The 24,340-nt window shown below is 28.8% G+C and overlaps 2 protein-coding genes across 2 annotated transcripts in view; both read right to left on the bottom strand.

The window, feature by feature from the left end:
* LOC123294475 (neurocalcin homolog) overlaps positions 1-24,340 on the bottom strand; it is a 356,610-nt gene that overhangs the window by 285,456 nt on the left and 46,814 nt on the right. The gene's annotated exons all lie outside the window — the stretch shown is intronic.
* LOC123294476 (neuronal calcium sensor 2) overlaps positions 1-24,340 on the bottom strand; it is a 331,531-nt gene that overhangs the window by 277,555 nt on the left and 29,636 nt on the right. The window contains exon 2 of the mRNA XM_044875521.1: positions 24,038-24,082. The gene's annotated coding sequence lies outside the window, so the exon portion shown is untranslated. The remainder of the gene's footprint in view (positions 1-24,037; positions 24,083-24,340) is intronic.

Raw genomic sequence — 24,340 nt, forward strand, 5'->3', positions numbered from 1 at the left:
GAGCATTCCTGTTACAGATTCTAGCTTTTTTATTGGAAGTAAAAGAAGTTGTCGCAAAGCCTTAATATAAATATAAAGTGAAAAATGACATTAACATTTGAGAAATTTTTACAATAAAAAATATGCTTTTTACAATATCTTTTGTGAGACAATATCAAAGCCGTTTGTATTTCTTAGCATAAACACAAGAACATATTTGTCATCATGACGAATTTTAAAGTTTACGAAATGAAAATTTCCAACAATAACAGAAATAAATTTAAATTTTAAAATACATCTCACACGTTTTTAATGTAAATATGAATTTTAACTAAAAATTATGAAATAAAAAGCCACTTTAATAAGAAATAAAAAGAGAGGAAACATTTATGACATGAAAATAATGCAAAAGAGAAAAATCATGAACACCAAAGCTCTGTGTAATATATTTAATAACTTGAACCCTCAATTTACACTTACTATCTGCTAAGGCTATCTATAATGGGAAACTCATTTTACCATGCGATAACCTTTACCTAAGTAATGGTTCTAAACTCTAAAGGTTCCATAGACCACTGGCTGTATTAACTACTTGACCACTATTCGGACAACTTTATGTTATGATAAATCACTTGGGTCATGATTCATATGTCCTTTTACAAATTGAACCCGCAGATTGCATCCATATCTTGCCAATCACCTGTGTCAAAAAAATAAAGTGACATTTGAATTTAAACTGCGCGCGTTTGTTGTGCATTATGAATTCCTTCCGCCCGGTCAAACAGTCAACAAAGAATATTATTTGAACGTTATGCGTCATTTGCGTAACGCTATCCGCCTAAAAAGGCGGGAATTGTGGAAAGACAAATTCATGGTTTTTACACTACGATAATGCACCATCCCATACTGCACTCATAATTCGTGACCATTTCGTCAAAAACTCAACTCATATCGAAGACGAAACTGAAGGCAATTTCGGAAAGTAACTACAACCAGTGTTTCGAAGATTGGAAAACCCTTTGGCATAAGTTCATTCCATCGGGAGGGGATTACTTTGAAGGGGGTGAAATTGATTTGGAAGAATAAATAAAGAGTTTTCAAAGTAAATACAATGTGACCTTATTTTTTGGGCACAGTATATATTACGGAAATAATAAAATGCGTGCAGATCTTCAGTTCAAAAATATTAACTCACTTTGTCATAAAAAATTAATTTAAAAAATCTTTAATGCAGCCTTTTTCAAAAAGACCAGAAAAGGTCTTTTTGAATTTGTAATTTTTTGTAAATAGAGAGTTAAATGTTTTATGAATAATCAAAGTAATAGAAAATACATATAAAACAGTATCTATATTATTTACAGCGATTATAATTTTTTTCCGCTTTAAAAAATTTAATGTTTTTTTTTTTTTTTTTCAAACAGAAAAACTTGTGTATTTTAAAAATATTAAAAGGCAATGAACTATAAAAAAAACATAATAATATTTCATTTTTAATTAGCATAATATACGCAAACGTTTTAATTTATAATATTTTATGAAACATGAGTAAGTGTATTATTTTTAACATACATATCCTGCACCTAAACGAAGTTAATTTTTTTATATTTGCAGTCAAAAATCACGGCACCATTTTTCAACCTTTAAAAGTCAAATTTTCAAAAAGTTTTTTTTTGGTGTGTTCCGTCTTTTTATAAATAGGCTGGGGCAGAAATACATCAAACGTAACATCGCTTCGGCGAGCCTTAAAATTTTAGAACATTGATTGTGAAATGAGACATTTCACAGGTATTCAACAATTTTAAGTGCTTGGCCCACTTAATTACATCATTCATCAATTGATGAATATTCGATTTTTCGTTTAATTTAATAAGTTTTAATTTGGTATTGATAACTGGGAGTTGCAACTCGTCAACTGGCGATACTAATTCGTACTAATTGAAATCAGAAAAAGTCCCAAATTCAGTAGTTACAATTCCGACTACCTGATGGCAATACTTGAACAAATCAGATAAATCCGGCCAACTGGCGATAAAAATTGTTACTATTACCAGCAAGTGGACCGCTTTTTCAGTAGTTCCAATTTAGATCCCCTGATTACTTACAAAGTAATATTAAATTTTCAATGTAATCCGCATATTCAAACCATAAACTTATATGCCCGTCCATACAATTATTTTAATAAAGTAAAAAAGTACAATTATTTTAAGGTAGATCTTTCACTGGCTAGAAATAAATTGTGCATTTTTTAAAGTTACTTTAACAGAGAAAGGACTTCCTTGATTCAATAAAATAAGTATTTGACTTCTTAAATATTATAAGTATAGCAAGAAAATAGTGTCTTAAATCTAAATCAAAGTATTTTCTGTCTGTCTTAAGAACAAATTTTCTTGTTAGTACTTTTTTTCAAATTATTAATTATTTTTCAATAAATTTCACAGTAAATTATATAGTTTAATGCAAAAACAGAAACCTGAATATTTCGAAAAACTAATTTTCAGTTTTTTTTCACTCCCTCTAATCGATAACCGGTAGTATAATTCAAGAAAAGTTGGTAGGGTATTAGTTTCTCGTAAAACTGTCAACAAATATTAACTTTTTTGAAAATTTTTCACAAAAATTTACACGTTAAAGTGTGATTGAAACTTCACTGTACGATAGATAAAAAGTTAAACCATTATAAAAAGAATTATCTTTCCTTGTAATCTTATATTTTTTAATTAACATTGGCAGCAAAAGGACGTGAACCATAAAATGACTGAAGAAATCTCGTACCATTTTTACAGTACACCCTGTATGTTTCTGGTTGAATTTTCATTAAAAACATATAATTTCCATGAAATTAAATTCAATTTACATGAAAATTCGTATAGAGAACACAATATAAATAAAAACACTGTTGTTAATTGTGTTATAAGGTAAATAATTTCAACTTTAACTATTGTTTAAAGTATTTATACATAAAATTAATTAAATTTTTTAAAGACAACAACACACAACGCACACAGCAAGTAATTGTAAACCAGCCATATAATAACAGTCATAACGTTAGTTGTTAGTCGATGCGATACTAGATGTTTATGGCTGACTTCATACATTTTCTATTTCATTCCACACATTATATTTTAATTTGTAAATAAATATAAATTAATACAATTCGTATTATTTACATTTACGTATAATGTTATAAACTTACAACTTTTGTTTTGTTATATAGTATTGTAATTATTGTTCTGAGATTTGTATCTAAAAAATAATCTACAAAATCGCAGAAAAAAAATAATTACAGTCAAACCTAGGTAAGTCAAAACTGGATAAGTGAGAAAACTCTATAAGTGAGAGTAATAGCCAGGACCTGTCATTTTAAGTTCCCAAAACTTCTATTAGCGAGAAAAAGAAACCTCTATAAGAGAGAGTCGTTTTTCCCTCATGGACCTCCGTAAGTGAGATCTATACCTCTATGAGCGACAGTCGAGCTTTTTTTATTTATATTATTTAGGAAGAATATTTACAACATTCGTACTTGCAGTGACTTGTTATTGCTGCGCACCTCTATAAGAGAGAAACGCCACCCATTTACCTGCATTAGCCAGAAACTCGGGTTAGTGAGAAACCTCTATAAACGAGAATGAGATTGTGCTCCCTTGAACACTCGCTTATCCAGGTTTGACTATATTTCCCAAAATAAGATAGTTTGTATTTGCGTCAAAAATGAAAATAATATTTGTAAAATACCTTAATGAGCCACAAAATATCAGCCCTAAATAAGAGGGGACACGCGTAGAGCAGACGATCTGATTAGTAAAAACGAAATTGCGATATGTATTTGAATTAACTCAAGCGCGTCAGATTAAGATATGGCTTTTGTGTTTTTCTTATTAATAGTATACATCGAAAAATTTTACTCTTAATTTTCATATAATTTCTCCTAAGTCTTTCGTCCAAGTTTTAACATAAACCACCCTAAAAATTTGAAACAGGATGTCTTAAATATTTCGATACACTCCTTTTCGGGAACATTTTTAGTGCAATAAAGTGTGTTTTTTAAGTTTTTAAATTATAATTTATTATACTGTGACTCCAATGTCAACAAATTTATGTAAATCGGGCAATACAACAACTGCAGAAACCAGAAGCAAAACAAATTGTCTTTACCAAAATTATCAAACCTCAAAAAAGCAGACCAAAAAATTTATAGAAATTGCATTTCACTAGAGCAACGAAATTTATAAATTAAATCAATTACAAGAAAAATTATTGTTTTTGTGCCCAGTGGTCAATACAATACGATTTATTATTTTTTTTAATAAAATATTTAAAAAAAATTAATTGAATGAATTTACCCGAACAATAAATAAATTAATAATAAATAATTTATAAAATTTTCATTAATTATGGATAACAAAAAATAGGTAATAATATTTTTTATAAAGTGATTTATTGAAAAATAATTATAAATTATTTGTTATTTTATAGATACATGTTAGCACCACAACTCTATTTCAGGTGCCTCATAAAAAAATCGGAGGACCTAGAAACGTAATAAGTATGTTTTTAATCGAAAATCGGATCTAGAAACGTAGTGATTAAATCGAATATGATAAATAACATGAATGGATTCGTCTCTTATCGAGGATGAAGGACCCACAACCGTCATTCTTGTATCTGTGCAAAATCTGAATTAAAAAGATGGAAGAAGTACTTAAGAATATTCAAAAAGCGAAAAAATTAAATATGTTATGAAATAAGGAGAAACGATTAAAAACCTTTCAGTACATGCTAGATTTTAAGAATTTACCATTTGAAATCAAAAGTTAAGTTATAAAAAAATGTTTATATAAAATTAAGGTAGAATTTCATATTCCTACAAATTTTGAGGCATTTTTCGCCAGGAAATTATAACTATAAGTTTATAATAACGGAATACAAAATACAATGTTCCACCATGACATTTCCTTGGTCATAATTAGTTTTGAGCTTTTTTTCGATATAGTGACCAAATTCGTGTATTGAAACTTCGGAGCACATACTTAATAATAAATAAAATTGTGAATATTATTTATTAAATGACACTAACACCAATATAATTATGAATAAATTGGATTGAAATCTATTGACTTTGATAAATGGTGTAGTATTTTTATATACAGTGTGATCATTTCAAAAGTATCCACCCTTAATAAGTCTTGACCTGATGTGATTACTGTTTTGAGTGGTAACGCGTTGATTTAGATACCGAGGGGGAAGTTAAAAAATGGTACCTAGAGAATTTTAAGTTTCACCCCTTTGCTCCTAGTGCAGTCTCTGGGTGGGGTTGAGTGTGCAAAATATAAGTTTTTGTAATTAGATTCTTGATCAGAAAAGCTTACAGATTAATTGATTGATGAGAGCTTTAGTTTGTGGAAATCCATATTAAAACTTGTAAATAATTAGAAACTAATTAATATTTATTTTGCAAAGTCCACTTTAATTAAAAATAATTGTGACAATTGTTTCGATTTTTACATCATATTCATACAAATGATTTGTATGAATATGATGTAAAAATCGAAACAATTGTCACAATTATTTTTAATTAAAGTGGGCTTTGCAAAATAAATATTAATTAGTTTCTAATTATTTACAAGTCTTACAGATTAATATTCTGGATCTTGGCAAAAACCCCATTGATCCAATTTTTGCATACCCCTCTCCCTCCACAGAAACAGTTAAATGACATTTTTTTGAATCAAGTAAAAGTTACTCTAGGTTCTATGGGCCATTTAACGTCAAAAAGCCTCTTTGTGATTTTTTCGTAAACTTCTTCGTTTTCGAGATATTAACAGTTTATACAGATAACTTCATTCTAGAGGCTCAATTTTCAATTCTTAACAAGTGAAAACAAACAATTGACTGAGTTAATTGTTGAAATACCATGTATAGACAGTGTTGATGACGCAATCGTTTGTTTTTTGACGCCACGTAAAAAAAAAAAGATATCCACTTTTAAATAGCCACACACACATAACTGATATTCCCATATTAATACATACTATAAAATTTGCACCTAATTAACGCCCTCGTGGGTAAACAGTGATGTTTACAAAAAAAAGTTTCAAACAAAAGTTCTTTATTTTTTTATAAGGAACATTTTTTACACTTAAACTTTTGTTCTATCTCCAATGGTTTACAAGATGGGTCCTACGGACTCAAGTCCAATTGGTCTATGTTGCTAATTTTTGTTGCGAACTCGACCTCACTTTTTACGTGATGACAGATGACTTCATAAAGGAGGACTTCTTCAGAACTTCATAAAGGATGTTCAAACATTGTTTTATAGTTTTGATAAGCTCAAAAATGTGAGCTCCGTTTTTCAGCTTTTAAAATTGTGAACGTTTTATTTGAGCATCCTATAAAATCCATACATGAAAAATTCACTCTTTTTCTCTCCATCACCACATCAAAATAAATACACAATACGTTTGTTATAATACAACTAATAAAAAGGAAGATAACAAAATAACAATTTCCTGGGAAATTAATTAGATATTGAAAATTATATACAATCAATTGTTTTTTATATAAAAATCATTATTATTTATTGCATCGTAAATATTTATTTTTATTTAGCGTGTACAAACAAAGTTATTATTTTTATACATCAAACAAATTAATAACTCTTCTATGTTTTAAAATTGGAGCAGTCCCAACGATGAAATTGAATTTCTATATCGAAACATGCTTACTATACTATCTCTATTATAAAAAACAGATGGGATGCATTTTGATCCAGAATGGAAGTGATCCAGGCAGCAGTCGTATTTAATCGATTTAATAATTCGTATCCTTTTGAATCGATTTAAGAAAGACACGAACTGTTATAAGCTATGTTGTACGATACTAACCGCGGAAATCGGCATTGATTGTTTAATGTAACCGGCTCAGTGGTCAAGCGGTCTAAGGCGTTAGTCTTTGACCGTCTGGCTACTGACTTGGAGTTTGCAGGTTCGAATCCAGGCAGCGGCAGTGTGAACAATTAAAATTAATGGAGGCGGTAGAATTGATCACATTGTCGTCGCTTGGATAATAACGAAGTAACCGATTCCACCCACATCATTAAATGTAATTGTTTATATACGGATGTAGTTAAATAAATAAAGATTAACAAATAATGATGTGGGTGGCCTCTGTTATAGGCATATGTCAGAAAAACGGAGGTTAAACCCCATTATTATTATTATTATTATTTAATGTGTTAAATATCAATTATATACTGCGAACGAATTTTTGTTTAGGATAATTTTGGTCCAAAAAATTAAACCGGTGTTACGAGGTACGTCCTAACCCGATTCAGTTGTTCTTGCAAGCATGATGCGTTATTGCCAGAATTTTTCAAAATGAGTATGCAATGCAGTCTTTAAGAGCATATATTTTTTATTTTGAAAACATTCGGTGAATGATTAATTTGCGATTAAATAAACATTTTTCAAAACAATTTTCATTGCTTAAGACGGTAAACAAATTTTCACCGTCTTAAAACAATCCTTCTTACCGCATAGGTTTTGAGGCTGGCAGAAGAGAAATGCAAAAGATTCTTGAACTGAAAATTTCATTCGTGTATATTTTAATGCGAATCGTATGCGATCATCACAGATGCTTCCCTGATTCCAACTTTAAGTTTTTATCCAGCCGCCAAAAAACTGTTCATAATTTCTTTTTCACCATTCTATGTTTTATGACATTACTTGAAACAAGATTTGCATTGCAATTTTACAGCTCTCAAAATAGTCAAAATTTTCAGATATTCAAAATTTAATGAAACTTGGCATAGTTGTCCATTATTATATGTATTATAATTAACCAGTTAAATTTTTAGGAACCTTCAGAGAACTGAAAATCTGAACGTCCGTCCAGTTTTGTGAATGATATAATAATGGACAACTATGCCAAGTTTCATTAAATTCTGAATGCAAAGTCAGATTACCGATAGAACTACCTTAAAAGCAATTTTTCTAAGATAGATAAGTTGCTTTTATGTAAGACAAATTCAACAACCTAGAAAAGATATATTTGATCTTACCGAATGAAATGACCTCTGGGAAAACATAATGATTCAAGGGAATATAATACGCATACGTAGAAGATATGTTCACAAGAAAGTTATAGATTAATTTTCTTATGAGAAAATTATACGCACTAGAAATCATGGCAAGGTATATATTGTAATATTGCAACACTTAAAATCTACAAGATATGGTTCGTAAATGTATTGTCATTTAAATGTTCCAAAGGTGTGTTCAATAATAGTTAAGTTTGTTCTATTTCTAAATCTGTTCTGTAGTAATAATACTTCAATCACAAGGGAAAATTTGTTACAAATTAATTGCATTGTTTAGAAGAAAATAGTTTTATGAAAAAAGAAATAAATTACTTTGGTGTCATTTTTAATTTATTTCTCAGAAACAATATCAAATACAATACAAAACAAAAATCTAATAAAAAATGTATTCTATGAAGTAAGAGGTAATCACACTTACTAATAAGATTTTGTCTAGTATATTGGACAGGAATATTCTTTGTTATTCTATTATTTGACAAAGGCAGTAAATGAATCATTCGAAAATTTTTAATTTAATTTACCTTACTTCTCAAATAGGGAATAATCCTCATGTCGAATTGGCCATATTACCCATAAAAATGTAAAACCAGACTTGATACCATGTCAAAATTTGAAAGTGAAATTAAAATTGATTAAAAAACGAAGAAATTATAAGCAAGGAAGATTACCTTCGAAGGTTGTCCATCTCCTCTTAGCAAAACAAAGTTTTATATGTAATCTCTATGGCGATATCCACATATGACGTCACTAGTGGGTATCTTCCTCTTTGTTCAATTAGGAATTTTAAACGTTCATATCTTGCATATTAGTAAAGATTTTTTTAAAACCAACTTTTCAATTCGTGAAGTGATAATTATTCATCTGAAGGGATAAAAAAAAAATTAGTCCGATCCAATATTTTCTTATTGTACCTCCTTTCTAATATTATTTAGGCTAACTTTTCAATCGAGAAAAATCTAACAAACCTTCTGAAATTCACATAATTGGTGTAAGATGATCCAGCCCAACAGCAAAATTCACATTATATATAGATGCTAAATCTTTGAATTGACTGAGTCAAACGTTTTCAAAAATATTATATTTACACCCTCTCTTCGCTCGACTTCATAATGAGTTGTTACGCACCACAAAAAATTGAAGGGAGTAACACTTAAAAAATTCGACATCGTGAATCATTGAAGGGCAAAGTTCAAGAGGAGGTCAATGAAGGTTACAATCAAATCAATTTCTCTACATTCTTAAATTTTTTGTCCGATCAGAAGATTCTTTTCGGATTCTACAATAGAAAAGAAGAATGATAAACTAATTTTCCAAACGCTAGATTGAGAAATCTACTAACGTTAAAAAAATTCTCTATCATGACTGTCACACACATTTTCTTTTAATTAATAAGAAAAATTAAAATAAGAAGTAAGTATTCTTTGAAAACAATTTCAATATTCTTGTTCTGAATAAATAAAGCATTCTTCATAACGTACTTAAGTGCATTGTCAATTGTATGAATTACATAAAAGACAACACAAGTGTAGGTACAATTAAAATTTAAAAAGGACATAAAATTCATTATTAAAATCATTTTTCATTATTTTCATTAAAAATATTTTTATTTGTTCGATAGGGACGTTCAACAACCGATATGAACCTTCACTTTCAAACTTCAGGATTTGAAATCGAAGAAATTTTTTTTAATTTCAATAATATTTATTTTCTATTGTGGGCCCAAATATTATCACAAAAATCTAATTAATTTCACGATTTGAATAAACAAATCCCTCCGCTTTTTTATTAGATTTCAAGCTTTATTTTTAAAATTTTTTGTTCCAATCCGTTGGATTTTTAGATCAAAACGGCTCAAAAAAATAAAATTATTACAATCGCAAATGAAAAACTTTCTCGATTTTTCCAAAGACTATAGGATAGACAAGAAGCAGAAGTATAATTATAAGTGACATCTGGAGTCTGAGGCGATCAACTATTAAGTTTGTCGGCCTTTGCGGGTATGGCTATTAAGTTTAACTACTTTGCGGGGGTGACTATTAACTATTAAGTTTGAAAGCCTGACTCGGTAGAGGCGCTGAAACTCGTATACTACGATTTTACATTAGCTCATATGGGCTGCTTCTCCTCTATCCTATGCTCTTTGGATTTTTCCAAAGATTTCTTAAAAAAATTGTTAAAAAATTGTTTTAGACCAAATCAAAAAATTACAAATTCCTGTTCATTTGCCTATTGAAAGAGTAGTTTTTTGTTTTTTAATTACTTCGCTCCAAATATCGCTTTTTGAATGGATTTTAAGCGATATCCCAATAAGTGAAATTTACAAAATTTAAAAAACCCCCGAACAAATGCGATTTAATTCTTGTAAACCGATTTTTGGAAACTCAGCTATAAAATGTTCTCAATCAAGTCGGTTCGACCGTTTAGGTATTACGATGCCACTGAGAAACACACAGACGCAGAGATAAACACTTAAACTTATAACACTCCTTCTTAAATCAATATCAAAGTGGTGTTCAAGGACATCAGATCAGATGAAAAGGATTTATATGTTAAAATTATGCCTTTTCCAAACTGAATTGATTTTGAAGACCATCGCCAATTTTTTAGTTTTTCGGGTATGTAACCCGAAGCTCGCACTTGAAATTTGCTAAGAACACTCTCCGTTAAATTACTTTTCAACGAAACCAAAAAACTTAAAGTCAGTTCATCCGTTTAGGCGATACGACACACAAACATAGCGGTCAAACTTATAATACCCCTATTTTTAGTACGGGGATTCAAAACTGAACAAATCAATCGTCAAATGAGGTTGATTTTCTGTTTTTAAAATTTCTTATGTAACTCTTATCAATCATGACCTCACTTGTATAACGCTGGGTGGCTCATTAATATGTAGGTATGTATAATAGAAAGATAAGTTAAACAATATGTTATGTGTGCTATGATGATGCTATTAAGAACATTTTCCGTTTAAATACTTTACGTTGCTCGTCTTTTTATACCATGTATATATGAAATATACATAGTATATTAAGTTTAGTCCCAAGTTTGTAACGCTTAAAAATAGTGATGCTACGAAAAAAATTTTGGTATAGGTAAATCGATCGGAAATCGATCCGAAATATCGTTTTTTTTTTTTAAATTACTCGGCCAAATAATTTTTTACGATTTTTTTGAATTTTTCTAAGGGGTACCCCTTGAATAAATTGCAAAAAATCGATACAAATTTATCGTCTCTAATTTCGATAAAACTCTGTATATAAGGTAATTTTGACCCAAAAAATACAAAAATCGGTTTCATTTAACGATTGGGCGAATAATTCTCGAGATAATACCGGAAATCTATCCGAAATATCGTTTTTTTCGAAAATTTCTCGGCCAATCGCCAAATAAACTCGATTTTTGAATTTCTTGGGTCAAAATTACCTTATAAACTGAGTTTCCTCAAATTCCGAAACAAATAATTTTTTACGATTTTTTCGAATTTTTCTAAGGGGTACCCCTTGAAAAAATTGCAAAAAATCGATACAAATTTATCGTCTCCAATTTCGATAAAACTCTGTATATAAGGTAATTTTGACCCAAAAAATACAAAAATCGGTTTCATTTAACGATTGGGCGAATAATTCTCGAGATAATACCGGAAATCGATCCGAAAATTGGTTTTTTTCGAAAATTTCTCGGCCAATCGCCAAATAAACTCGATTTTTGAATTTCTTGGGTCAAAATTACCTTATAAACTGAAATTCATCAAATTCCGAAACAAATAATTTTTTACGATTTTTTCGAATTTTTCTAAGGGGTACCCCTTGAATAAATTGCAAAAAATCGATACAAATTTATCGTCTCTAATTTCGATAAAACTCTGTATATAAGGTAATTTTGACCCAAAAAATACAAAAATCGGTTTCATTTAACGATTGGGCGAATAATTTTCGAGATAATACCGGAAATCTATCCGAAATATCGTTTTTTTCGAAAATTTCTCGGCCAATCGCCAAATAAACTCGATTTTTGAATTTCTTGGGTCAAAATTACCTTATAAACTGAGTTTCATCAAATTCCGAAACAAATAATTTTTTACGATTTTTTCGAATTTTTCTAAGGGGTACCCCTTGAAAAAATTGCAAAAAATCGATACAAATTTATCGTCTCTAATTTCGATAAAACTCTGTATATAAGGTAATTTTGACCCAAAAAATACAAAAATCGGTTTCATTTAACGATTGGGCGAATAATTCTCGAGATAATACCGGAAATCTATCCGAAATATCGTTTTTTTCGAAAATTTCTCGGCCAATCGCCAAATAAACTCGATTTTTGAATTTCTTGGGTCAAAATTACCTTATAAACTGAAATTCATCAAATTCCGAAACAAATAATTTTTTACGATTTTTTCGAATTTTTCTAAGGGGTACCCCTTGAATAAATTGCAAAAAATCGATACAAATTTATCGTCTCTAATTTCGATAAAACTCTGTATATAAGGTAATTTTGACCCAAAAAATACAAAAATCGGTTTCATTTAACGATTGGGCGAATAATTCTCGAGATAATACCGGAAATCTATCCGAAATATCGTTTTTTTTCGAAAATTTCTCGGCCAATCGCCAAATAAACTCGATTTTTGAATTTCTTGGGTCAAAATTACCTTATAAACTGAGTTTCATCAAATTCCGAAACAAATAATTTTTTACGATTTTTTCGAATTTTTCTAAGGGGTACCCCTTGAATAAATTGCAAAAAATCGATACAAATTTATCGTCTCTAATTTCGATAAAACTCTGTATATAAGGTAATTTTGACCCAAAAAATACAAAAATCGGTTTCATTTAACGATTGGGCGAATAATTTTCGAGATAATACCGGAAATCGATCCGAAAATTGGTTTTTTTCGAAAATTTCTCGGCCAATCGCCAAATAAACTGGATTTTTGAATTTCTTGGGACAAAATTACCTTATAAACTGAGTTTCATCAAATTCCGAAACAAATAATTTTTTACGATTTTTTCGTATTTTTCTAAGGAGTCATAAGGTCATTTGGGTCTTTGCTGCGTAGGACCTATTTTGTAAACCGTTAGAGATAGAACAAAAATTTAAATTTAAAAAATGTTCCTTATAAAATATTAAACAACATTTTTTCGTAAACATCACTGTTTACCCGTGAGAGCACAAAATTGTATAGTATGTATGTTATGGTTATATCAGTTATAGTATCAGACAGAGTAATCAACACTGTGCATACATGGTATTGCGACAATTAACTCAGTCAATTGTTTGTTTTCTCTTGTTAATATAAATATTAATAAAATTATTATTATTATGTCATTTAAAAATAATATAGCTTTGAAAATTAAACTTTCAGTTGTTTCAAGTTTGTAATCTATAATAGCACGTATTCATTTTATATATTGCACGTATTTAATTTTCTATAAAAATTTTATTTGAATTGTGAATATATTCACAATTAACATTTAATTTTTAAATACATAATCAAATTCAAAGACCATAAGAGGAAGGACACTCTGTTTTGTAAAAATGTACGGCCATTTCACTTAATTTTTACAAATAGTTAATGCTTTAGGCTCATTATATAAAAGCTTCTCATTTGATATTTCTGTTTAGTAATCATTTTAAAAAAGGACTTAAATAAGGTCTAAAAAATAAAAGTAAATTTTCCAAGATTTTCTAGTGAATAACTTATTAACAAATGATGTCATAGAGTTTAAAAAATCGATTTTTTGCGTAACACAGAACACTTTATCCAATTTGTAAGGCTTTTTTTTTTTGAAACTCACTAATTTTGGGTTACTCTTTCCAGTTGTGATTGATGTTAGTTTTTCGCTACAGTTCACCTTTGTGCTATAAGTCTGGACCAGGACGCCACATTCTTTAAGCCTTGAGGTTAAATTTGACCAGAAATTTGAAAAGCACGCAACAAATTTAGTCGAATTACATAATTGGTTAAATTTGGCGATTACAGAGTAAAATGAAATTTTTTTGGATTTTGATGACGTCATAAAGTTTAAAAAATTGATTTTTTTGGATAAGACAGCCGAACTTTATCCAATTTGTATGCAATGTTTTTTGACATCCACTAATCTTGGGTTACTCTTTTTGGTTTTGATGTTAGTTTTTCACTGCAGTTCACCTAGTGCATCATAAGTCAGGACCAGGACGCCACATTCTTGAAACCTTTTACAATGAGGTTAAATTAAACCAGAAAAAGTACCACCCAAATTTAGTTGGATTACATACTTGGTTTAACAAAATTAGAATCATTTGGAGGATATCGAACAAAATTCATTTTTATGGAATCTGATGACGTCACAAAGTTCAAAAATCGATTTTTTGAATAACACAGCCAAATTTTATCCAATTTGTATAAAATTTTTTTGGAAACCCACTAATTTTGGTTTACTCTTTCCAGTTGTGATATTAGTTTATCGTTAAAATTCACCTTTGTGTTATAAGTCGGTACCAGGACCCCACATTCTTAGAACCTATTATAGTGAGGTGAAAGTGGAACAGAAACATGAAAAGTATGATCCTAATTTATTAAAAATATAATACAGAAATTGATGTGTTTGAAATATGATATTCAATTCTAGACGATTCATACGAATCGTCGTCATGAATTCTGTTGCGGTTATCAACTTTTTTCAGGTCAAACTTCCCGAACACGTTGTATAAATGATTCCATCGATTATATGGTTTAAAATAAGGTCAAATCCGTCCTACAGGTATATTATATGAACCACATTCATGCAATGAAGTGATATTCTAAGAATACATCGAAAAAAACTTAAGAAATACATAAGCAAATGTTGTTTTTTTTTAAATAAAGTTATTTTTATTAAAAACTTACAAACAACGATAGCTTTCTTGAACCATCAGAACAAGAGCTTTTTCTACTAAACTAAATTTGATTTGTAATTAATTGGTTTTATTTGTGTAGAATGTGATTTGATGTAGGCAAGGTTGTTCTTTATGGCTATAGTTGAAAAATAACAGTAAGTAAAATATTGGAGGTTCGAAACTAGCGGATTGTCAGAAAAAATAACGCGGTTGAATTTTGATCCATTGTCATCCATTTCCAGCTACAATAATGGTTTCTGTAAGTGGATGGCTAACTCATATCTACTATTTTTGAATAGTAGTCGTTCCCACAGGAAGCTTTTTGATATACCTTAAAATATCGAAACCACGTAAAGCAAGAGTTGGGTAGCAGATGTCAAAGCCATTGCTAACTTAATGTAGAAGATCTTTTTGAAAGAACCTCCTAGCCAATTCCTTTTAATGATCGGTTGCACGTTGCCGTTCATTCGACAAGAGAAAAAAATAGAAATATGTCAGAGGAAGTGTAAGAGTATAGAAAACCTAGAATTATCTCGAAAACTAGTTGAATTTGTATAAAATTCTTCAAGATCTGAAATATATTTTTGTATATTACTTTCTTGAACAACGTAACGGAAATTTTCAATCGTAAAAAAGTTCGATGATGAGTTTTTAATAAAAATATTTATTTTGAACATTCATAACTCCATTGTGTCTAGTTTCAGCGCTCATCAATTTATGGAATGCGCACCTTTTTAAAACGTTTTGGATCTTATTTTAAAATATAACCTCTATAGGAATAACTTTTTGTTTTTGTTTTCTTTTAATCATGTATACGATGTTTATTTACATCATGGTCTCTCGATTATACTTAATGATTTTTAACATGATACATACAGCGTAAACTAAATATTGACAAATATCTTGTCTAGTAATCTTAATTAAAAAGAATTAAAAAAAATACACTCGAACCAGGACTCGAGCCCGGGAATGTTTTTTGTCTTTTCCGACTTTTATGAACATAAGTGTACAAAATGCTTCATGTCATCCTTAAAAATACATTTTCTTTACCTATATGTAATACTACAAGATTGAGAAAAAAAAACTTTTCTTCAGTTTTTGTTCCATATTGAATAGAGTTTGAAGTTAATGAAAGTTTGTATATTGGTGTGTGTGAGTGAGTGCACCCAGTTATTTCTGCACCTAAATATAAAAACAATATTATAAAAGTTTTCTGTTTTAAATTAGTTAAATCGATTACATTTAGGTGGAATATCAGATAGGGAATTTTGTTTATATATTAGTTTTGCAAATGTGTTTGTTTTTTTGTTTTCTTTTGTGGTTACATTATTAAAGAAAAACTGGGTAAGAAAGAAATAAGAAGGTAAACGTATTGATTCATTATTGATAGACAAAGTTTTGTATACAAATGGTGTTTTCTATTTAATTTGATAAATTTAAGATTGATATTCACGTTTCTAGTTTTATGATGAGCATGACAAGAATGAAGGACTATTTGATGATTTTATTAACATTCTTGGCCTTACTAGATTGGCATCTTGATTCTGCTAACATGAAAAAGCAAGACCATTGGTGCAAGATTATTGAGGCGCATGTTAATTCAATCAAATTAAATATTGATCCTTGCATCAAATCAGGTATTTTTGTTTTTTGATACGTTGTTTGCAGTATAAAGGTAATGTTAAGTCCAAGCTTTCAACATCGGGAAACGATCGGATCCAATATCGGATGCCGAAAAATAAGAAAAAATTCAAAAATTTTCCCTTGTTTCAGTCTTTGCCGATTTAGACCAGGAACGACTGGTTTTCGATCAAAAATTACAGCATTAATTTTTAAATTTGCAATAATTTTAGATCAAGCCGGTTTTTACAGGACCGACAATTTCGGAGATACAGCTTTTCAAAGTTTGTTTATTTTTTCAAGTTATACGATTTTTCGCAAAATTTCATCTTGTAAACCGTTAAGAGATAAAACAAAAGAAAAATTTAAATATAAAACTGTTCCTTAAAAAAATAAACAACTTTTGTTCGAAACATTTTTTCGTAAACATCACTGTTTACCCGTGAAGACGCAAAGTGGGAAAAAATTTTGATGTCCATTTTCTACAAAACTATAAAAGATAGGTAATTAAAGAATTTGCAGGTAAATTTAACTAGTGGTCTTTGTAACTGATTTGATGCAAGATTCACCCCCTTTTCATATATAATTTGACTGAATCATATATATAAAATATATCAAAGTATACTCAGTTTAGGCCCAACACTTTGAAATATAGATGCTACAAACGACCAATACAGCTAAATTGGATCATGGGCCCGTAAGGTCCATCTTTTATACCTTTGCATGGAAATATTTTTTAAATAAATATCTTTGTTTTCCCGTGAAGTTCCAAATTAGGGAAAAACATCAGTTTCCATTTTCTTAAAAACTATAAAACATGAATAGTTGAAAATTTGTAAATCCTCATGCGATTATATAAGAGCGTCAAATGGGTGGTTACATTTTTTTTAAACCAATTCAAAGCAAAAAACGCAAAAATATTCCTTGAAAAATTTTCAAATACAAGCACTAATATTCATCACTGTCTAAATTGTTTTTACTGTGGAGTGCAAAGTTACTCTGTACATCCATGGTTTCTGCCCATATCAAAATATATCTCAACAAATCATTTTGATATCTCAACAAATAAAAGATATTTCGGAAAATATCATTATTTCAAAAGAACTCAAGTTCCCTTAAGAATTAAGCATGATTTTATTTATTTAGTTATTAAGTTCACTTTTGCATGCTAATTATCTTGTAATAATATTATCATTTTTTATTTACATTTTTATTTTGTGCATAATAAAAATTATAAGTTTTTGTACACAATTTGTATACATTGTACTATTATTTCGTTTTAATGTTTACATAAAAATACAAATATAATAACTACACAATAAATAAAAAGTTTATATATTTACTATTTAATATATTAGTAGTTACATACGCTACGCTATTGTATATATTTTTCAAATAAATATATTCTACAGGTTTAATACAAATACCACCAAACTGTATAGAAATATCAGCACTTATTTTTGGTTAGTAGGTATACTATAATCCTGATGCCGAATTTGCCATATTATCCATAAAAATGAAAAACTAGACTTGATACCATGACAAAATTTGAAAGTGAAATTAGAATTGATAAAAAAACGAAGAAGTTATAAGCAATCAAAGCATTCAAAGGTTGCCCATCTCTTTTTAGCTAAACAAAGTTTCATATGTCATATCTATGACGATATCCACGTATGACGTCACTAGTGGGTATATTCTTCTATGTTTAATTAGGAATTTTAAACGTTCATCTTGCATATTAGTAAAGATTTTTAAAAACTAACTTCACTTTTCTATTCGTCGAGAATTCCTCATCTAAAGTAATAAAAATAATTTACTCCGATCCCCTTTTCTCTTTATAAATACCCGTAAAGAAACATCACTTTTTTACCATACTACATATTAAATCTCTTAAGGAAAAATATACTTTTGGAATGTTACCAAAGTAGTTTGGTAAAAAAGAATGTTAGAATGTTACCAAAGTGGTTTCTTTACGAGGAATTTTAAAGGGAATTTTCATAGAATCAGTCAAAAAACATCATGTGGAGAACGTGCCCAAAGAAATAAAGCTCGAGGAGCGGGATATAATCGAAAATTTTATGAGAATGTCAAAACCATTTACTTGTACAAAAGTAATCAAAGCAAGGAAACCTATTACATATTACAATGAATTTTCTGTATCTACAATCAAAAACGATATTGGAACTAACGTTAACATCGAACAACTCGGTCACATTCCAATCTAAAACTATTTCATTTTTAGAAAACGTCTGTTTATCCGTGTTTTCAGGAAAAACTGAAATATAAACTACAAAATATGACTCTTCCTGCAATCTATTGGCGTATATCGTAGTTTACGAAATAAAGTACATTACCGGGACATTTAAATTGGTAATTGTGTGGAGACATTTTAAACGGGTCTTATATTAGTGATAAAATTTGTGTCTTTTTAACCCAAAAAAAATCTAAGATCTAAAAGTTTTTACGTGTTACTCAAACAAACAGATACGTTAATTGTATAGTAAAAATTCTTTAAGAAACTACCTGAAACCCAATTCAGTAGAGATGGTTGTTTCATTATTTAACCAACGAATACCAACTACAGAGCTACAATGTATATTTATAATAAATAAATAAATAAACATTATTACATTGACTATACATAAACAAGTATACATGTTGCAATATCAACGATTGTAAAGTTTTCACTAATAAAATGCGTTTATTATCCTTTCAAGTAATAAAATTCATTCTACAACTACATACAGATACACTCTAAAAAATAAAATGTCAACTTTTATTACTTCATGTACAAGTTTTTTTAATAGATCACTCAGTCACTACACGAAGTACTAGACTTTACTACATTGTTGATACGAAGAAGGTTATACAGTAATAGGATCGCGTACATTATCACACAGGTGATTACTTTAACCTTTGACATTTAGTTCTACTGTGACTAGGTATATAATCATCAAATTTGCACAGTTGTCATGTCTCGCTATGAACTTTGTTGTTATTGACACATTAAAAAAATGTTTATTGATATTTTTCGAGGTGAATATAATTTTATTTCAACATAAAAATTATACAGGATGCCCGTGGCACGATGGAAATAGCTTAAAAGTGTATTCTTTACTAATCAAGATTGTTAAAACATATTTAACTTTGAATTTTTCATGAAAAAGGTTTTTGAAACCAAAAACGAGATATAAATTGAGATTTTGGACCAATTTTTTTTTTGATAAAAATGGAAATATTAAATATAAGTTTAACAACAACAACAAAAAAATAAGTTTTTATTTTTTATTTTTTCATGATAATTTTAAAGTAACAGACAACGACTTTTTCAAAGAACATTTCAAAAGAGAAACGAAAACGGCCGACAAAAAAAATGTTCGTAAAACATCGTGTGACGTAATAATGCTAACTGAATAGTCTAACACTGTATCCAATTATAAATTAACATTATGACATTACACGATCTTTTACGAACATTTTTTTTGTCAAGCGTTTTCGTTTTTCACGAGAATGTACAGTGTGCACATAATTTTTAATTGTGGTTAATCACCTCAAATCATCATAAATTTCCCTGGATTCCTGAAAATACATTACCAAATAGAAAGTAAGTAGTAATTCAGAAAATTTTACTTTTTTTTTAAATTTTTTTATTTTTGGAGACACTTTTTTTTTAAGGTAGTACCAGCATGAAATCACTTTTCGACAGATTTGACCGAATTTTTTTTCTCGGGTTTATAATAGCTTTATTTATGAATTCCTAAAATTTCATAATTTTTGACCGTTTAGATCGCGAGATATTTAAAGACAAAGTTCGCGATTTTGAGGTTCATGTCCCATTTAAAGCATGTAAAATGTCCGGTCTCTCCAACTATTTTCTATGATATTATTATATTTTGAAGAAAAAGTAGAAAAAAATGTTTATACAATACAATTCTAAAAAAAAAATTTAGAAATTAATTTTCACTTTCGAGATATTAATTTTGACGTAAATTGATCGAAATTGGGACGTTGGCATAATTATTTCCCATTTTAAACGGTCAAAATTTCTGAAACTTTGGGAATTAATAGTAAGCATTATTAAATTCTTAAATTTAATTTTTCGTTAAATTCTGTCGAAAAAAAATTGTACCATTGCTTTAACATAGAAACTGCAAATACCATGCTGGAACATCCTTAAATAAAACACATAAAGTATTATTCAACTATTTTGGAATGATTGCCTTAAATTGTCTGTTTTACCCTACATTCGAACGATAAAAATTCAATAATTCCCATAAATTATCTACACACAAAATTATTGAATGTGACTAAATTATAAATTATCCTAAAAATATTTCATCAATATCTCTTTCCAAATGTTTTACGTGAACGGAATAGAATATATTCATAAAATTTTTTGGTGTCAAATAAATTTTATAAATAATTTATAAACCCAAAAAAAAAACTTGTATGAAAAGATCGTAGAACTTCCATATATAGATTAAAACAAAGAATTTCCGGGAAAGCTACTAGAGTACATTGTTTTGGGCACTTTTCATTATGAGCTCATTTTTTGATATTGGGAAACTTTTAATGGTCAAACATGCATTCAGCATGAGAAAAATTCAGCTTGCATTAAAAGATGCATAAATACAAAAGGGTAAGCAAAAATAATCGGGAAATGTTTCAATTAAAAACTAACCTTTTGAGCAAAACAAAAACATCTAACTACTTATACAGGATTGTTCAATAAGATGTTACCATTAATATGAAATATACAATTTTTAAATTGCTATTGCTAGCAACTAAAAATGGGCACTCAACTAAATTTAGGAAAAAGATGGAAGGTAGCAATAGCTTGAAAGGAAAAAACATTCACCTTCCTTTTCTCATATAGAGTCACTCAGCCATATTAAAATTAAAATTCTTTAACTACCATTTAAGTGGTAACATCTTCTTGGATAACCTTGCACTTCTAAAATTGTGGAAAAAATTGAGAAGTAATAAAAATTTTGAAGATGGAGGTAAAAAAGTAATATAATTTTCAATGAAAATTTGATTCCAAATGTAAATTATTTATGTACACGAAAATTGTTTAATTACATTACATTCAGATCATTTCACATAACATCACACAAAATGAATAGATAGATAAATACTAGGTATCACAAGCTGTATGTATACCTTGTAAAGTCCTGTAGGAATGAGAAAATAGGTACCTCATTGAATTTTAATTTATGCGTAGGTAGTGAAACAGGCGGAGGTGTTTAGTAAAGGTGACTTTTAAAAGTATGAAAATTGAATGAATAATAATGTTTATATTCTATTTACATTTTAAACAACAAAGTTATTTCAATAATATGTTCTGTTTCCATTTTCTCCCACGGGAAGATGTTCGTTCCTTATAGGATGTCTCACTAAGTATGCTACGGCTAAAATCATTTTATAAAACCCAAAATATTTTAATATCTTGGTATTTATAAACTAGTTCAGCCCATAGCAAAAAACAGAGTAGATAAATAATGTAATATGGATAGTTATTTACTTAATTTTTATTTAAAGGCAATTTTATTACAGATATGATATACAAATTATGTAATGAACAAAATTAAGATTGCCTTGCTATGGGCATATCGACAGAAAATTAAAAATTTGTGTATACTTATTAGGAATATAATAATACATTAACCAAAAAAATTAGAAGTCGATTGACCGTCTCTAACTCGAGTTAAATACAATTAAAGTTCGGATAATTAACATGTAGAGCATAGGAAAGGTTGTGTTTTGTTGTGTTTTTAACAAGTTTTTTAATTCTAGAAAAAAACTAGATTTAAGATATTTTCAAAAAAACTAACTGAACATTCATGAATTTGTGCATGTGAGTTTAAAAAAAACCAAAACTATTCACTCAAAGTTATTTAAATTCTTTGTATAACAGAAACAATTATATTTAGAGTATAAGTAGTGTAAGAGAGATGTCTATTATATACAGAATTACAGATGTTTATTATCATGCTACTATCATACAGAATACGTGATAAATGGACAGTTGAGTTAAAAGCATGTTAAAATTAATACATATTTGAGTGTGCTAAGCATATCTATACGTACATACCACTGCTGTATGATGTAGTGCACTATTTAAACATAGGCAACCTACCATATAAAAATTAAATATAGAAAACCACCTTAAATGTTAAAATTATTTCTTTAACCTGTTTTTTCTCAAGGGGTACATTTTTAGAGCGTGTCTATTTAATGTTAAAAGCCAGTACGATACGCTTGAAAATGAGGCATAAATCATGAAATTTCATAAAAACCAAAATATTTTATGGTCAGATAAAACATTCTAAATTCTTCCATGAATTTTTCAGTCAAAACTTCGTGTAAACATAGTTTTTAGACAGCGCGATACAAATGGCTTAGGCGCTATTAAAAAAAGGAACAGCGTTGCGCATATTTAGGCAGGAGACAAGACAAATTTTTAATTGCGCCAGCAGCTCTAAACATTTTTGTTATTTATTATAATTAGAACATAATACAAATGACAGTTGTACAAATTTTGACCTAAACACTCGAGTACAAGACAACGAAAAAATTAAATTTTTCCAGACATCTCCATTTTGTGAAGTATCTTAGCAGAATAACATAGTTTACGGTAACTTCATAATTTTTGACTGTCAATTACAATTTTGAGGCACAGCTAACAAATTTTTGAGTAATGTAATTAAAAAAGTGCCATTCTTACAGAACCCCCTTTTCACTAGAAACTTCTTCACAAGTTTTTCACTTGTATAAGACTCAATTAATTAGAAAAATGAAGATCTCAATCAGTAAAAGTTTTGATAGAGGACATCTGGTATGTATACTTACCAAAGCACTTGTATTTTGTCAGTTTTTACAAATTTATTTTAATCAAATATCATTAACAATAAGTCTTGCGTTAAGGGTGGGGGCCACCCAACCGAATATAAAACGGTATTATAAAGAAGAGGGGGTGTTAAGATAATGGTTGTAGTAAATAACGTAAATTTCAGTTCTTAAATTGTTTAAAGTAGTACGGCTGTCACGTGACTAGTCAACTACTAAATTTAATAAAATGCTCTAACAATATCGTAAACTAGGCAATTTGTATGACGTAAATGTAATAAAATGCTCTAAAGATATCGTAAAAGCGTCAAAAACCAAAGTTGTTTATGTTTTCTCTTTGGAAAGCGTCGTAAGGTAAAGTTTTCTTTGCCTAAACAGAATCTGTGATAAATTTTCTTCACGATGAAAACTTTTTTGAAGCTCAATCATCAATTATTTTTTGTACAATTTACATTATTGTAAATTGTTGTAATTCACAGAATGTACTTAGAATGGCGCGATAGTCAAAAGCATTTCAAAATATTTTTAGATTTAATGAAATATACGCGAGAATGTTATTATTAAAATTTTAAAGCACAGAAAACGAGCATTAATATCAAAAAAATTGGACAAAAAATATCAAAAAGTTAAACTCACCTTTAGGAGTCGAGACAGAAGAGAAAAATGTTTTTCCCCGCGAAACTGTAAAAGATAAAAATTTACTTAATACATGTTAAAAAGGCTTAAATTAAAATTGTTTCAAAAAAAATCGAATGAATTTAATCATTGAAAATAAACAGAAATGAAATAAGGTGATTGTTTACCATGCAGAATATCAACAGACATAAAAATTAACATTTCCAAGTACAAATTTACATGCAATGATTCAAAATTTTATTTAAATGAGGAAAAATTTAAATATGATAAAATTTAAAAAGCTTTCATATCATCAAAACAATG

The sequence above is a fragment of the Chrysoperla carnea genome, chromosome 3, assembly GCF_905475395.1.
Source record: "Chrysoperla carnea chromosome 3, inChrCarn1.1, whole genome shotgun sequence".
NCBI classification, from domain to species: Eukaryota; Metazoa; Arthropoda; class Insecta; order Neuroptera; family Chrysopidae; genus Chrysoperla; species Chrysoperla carnea.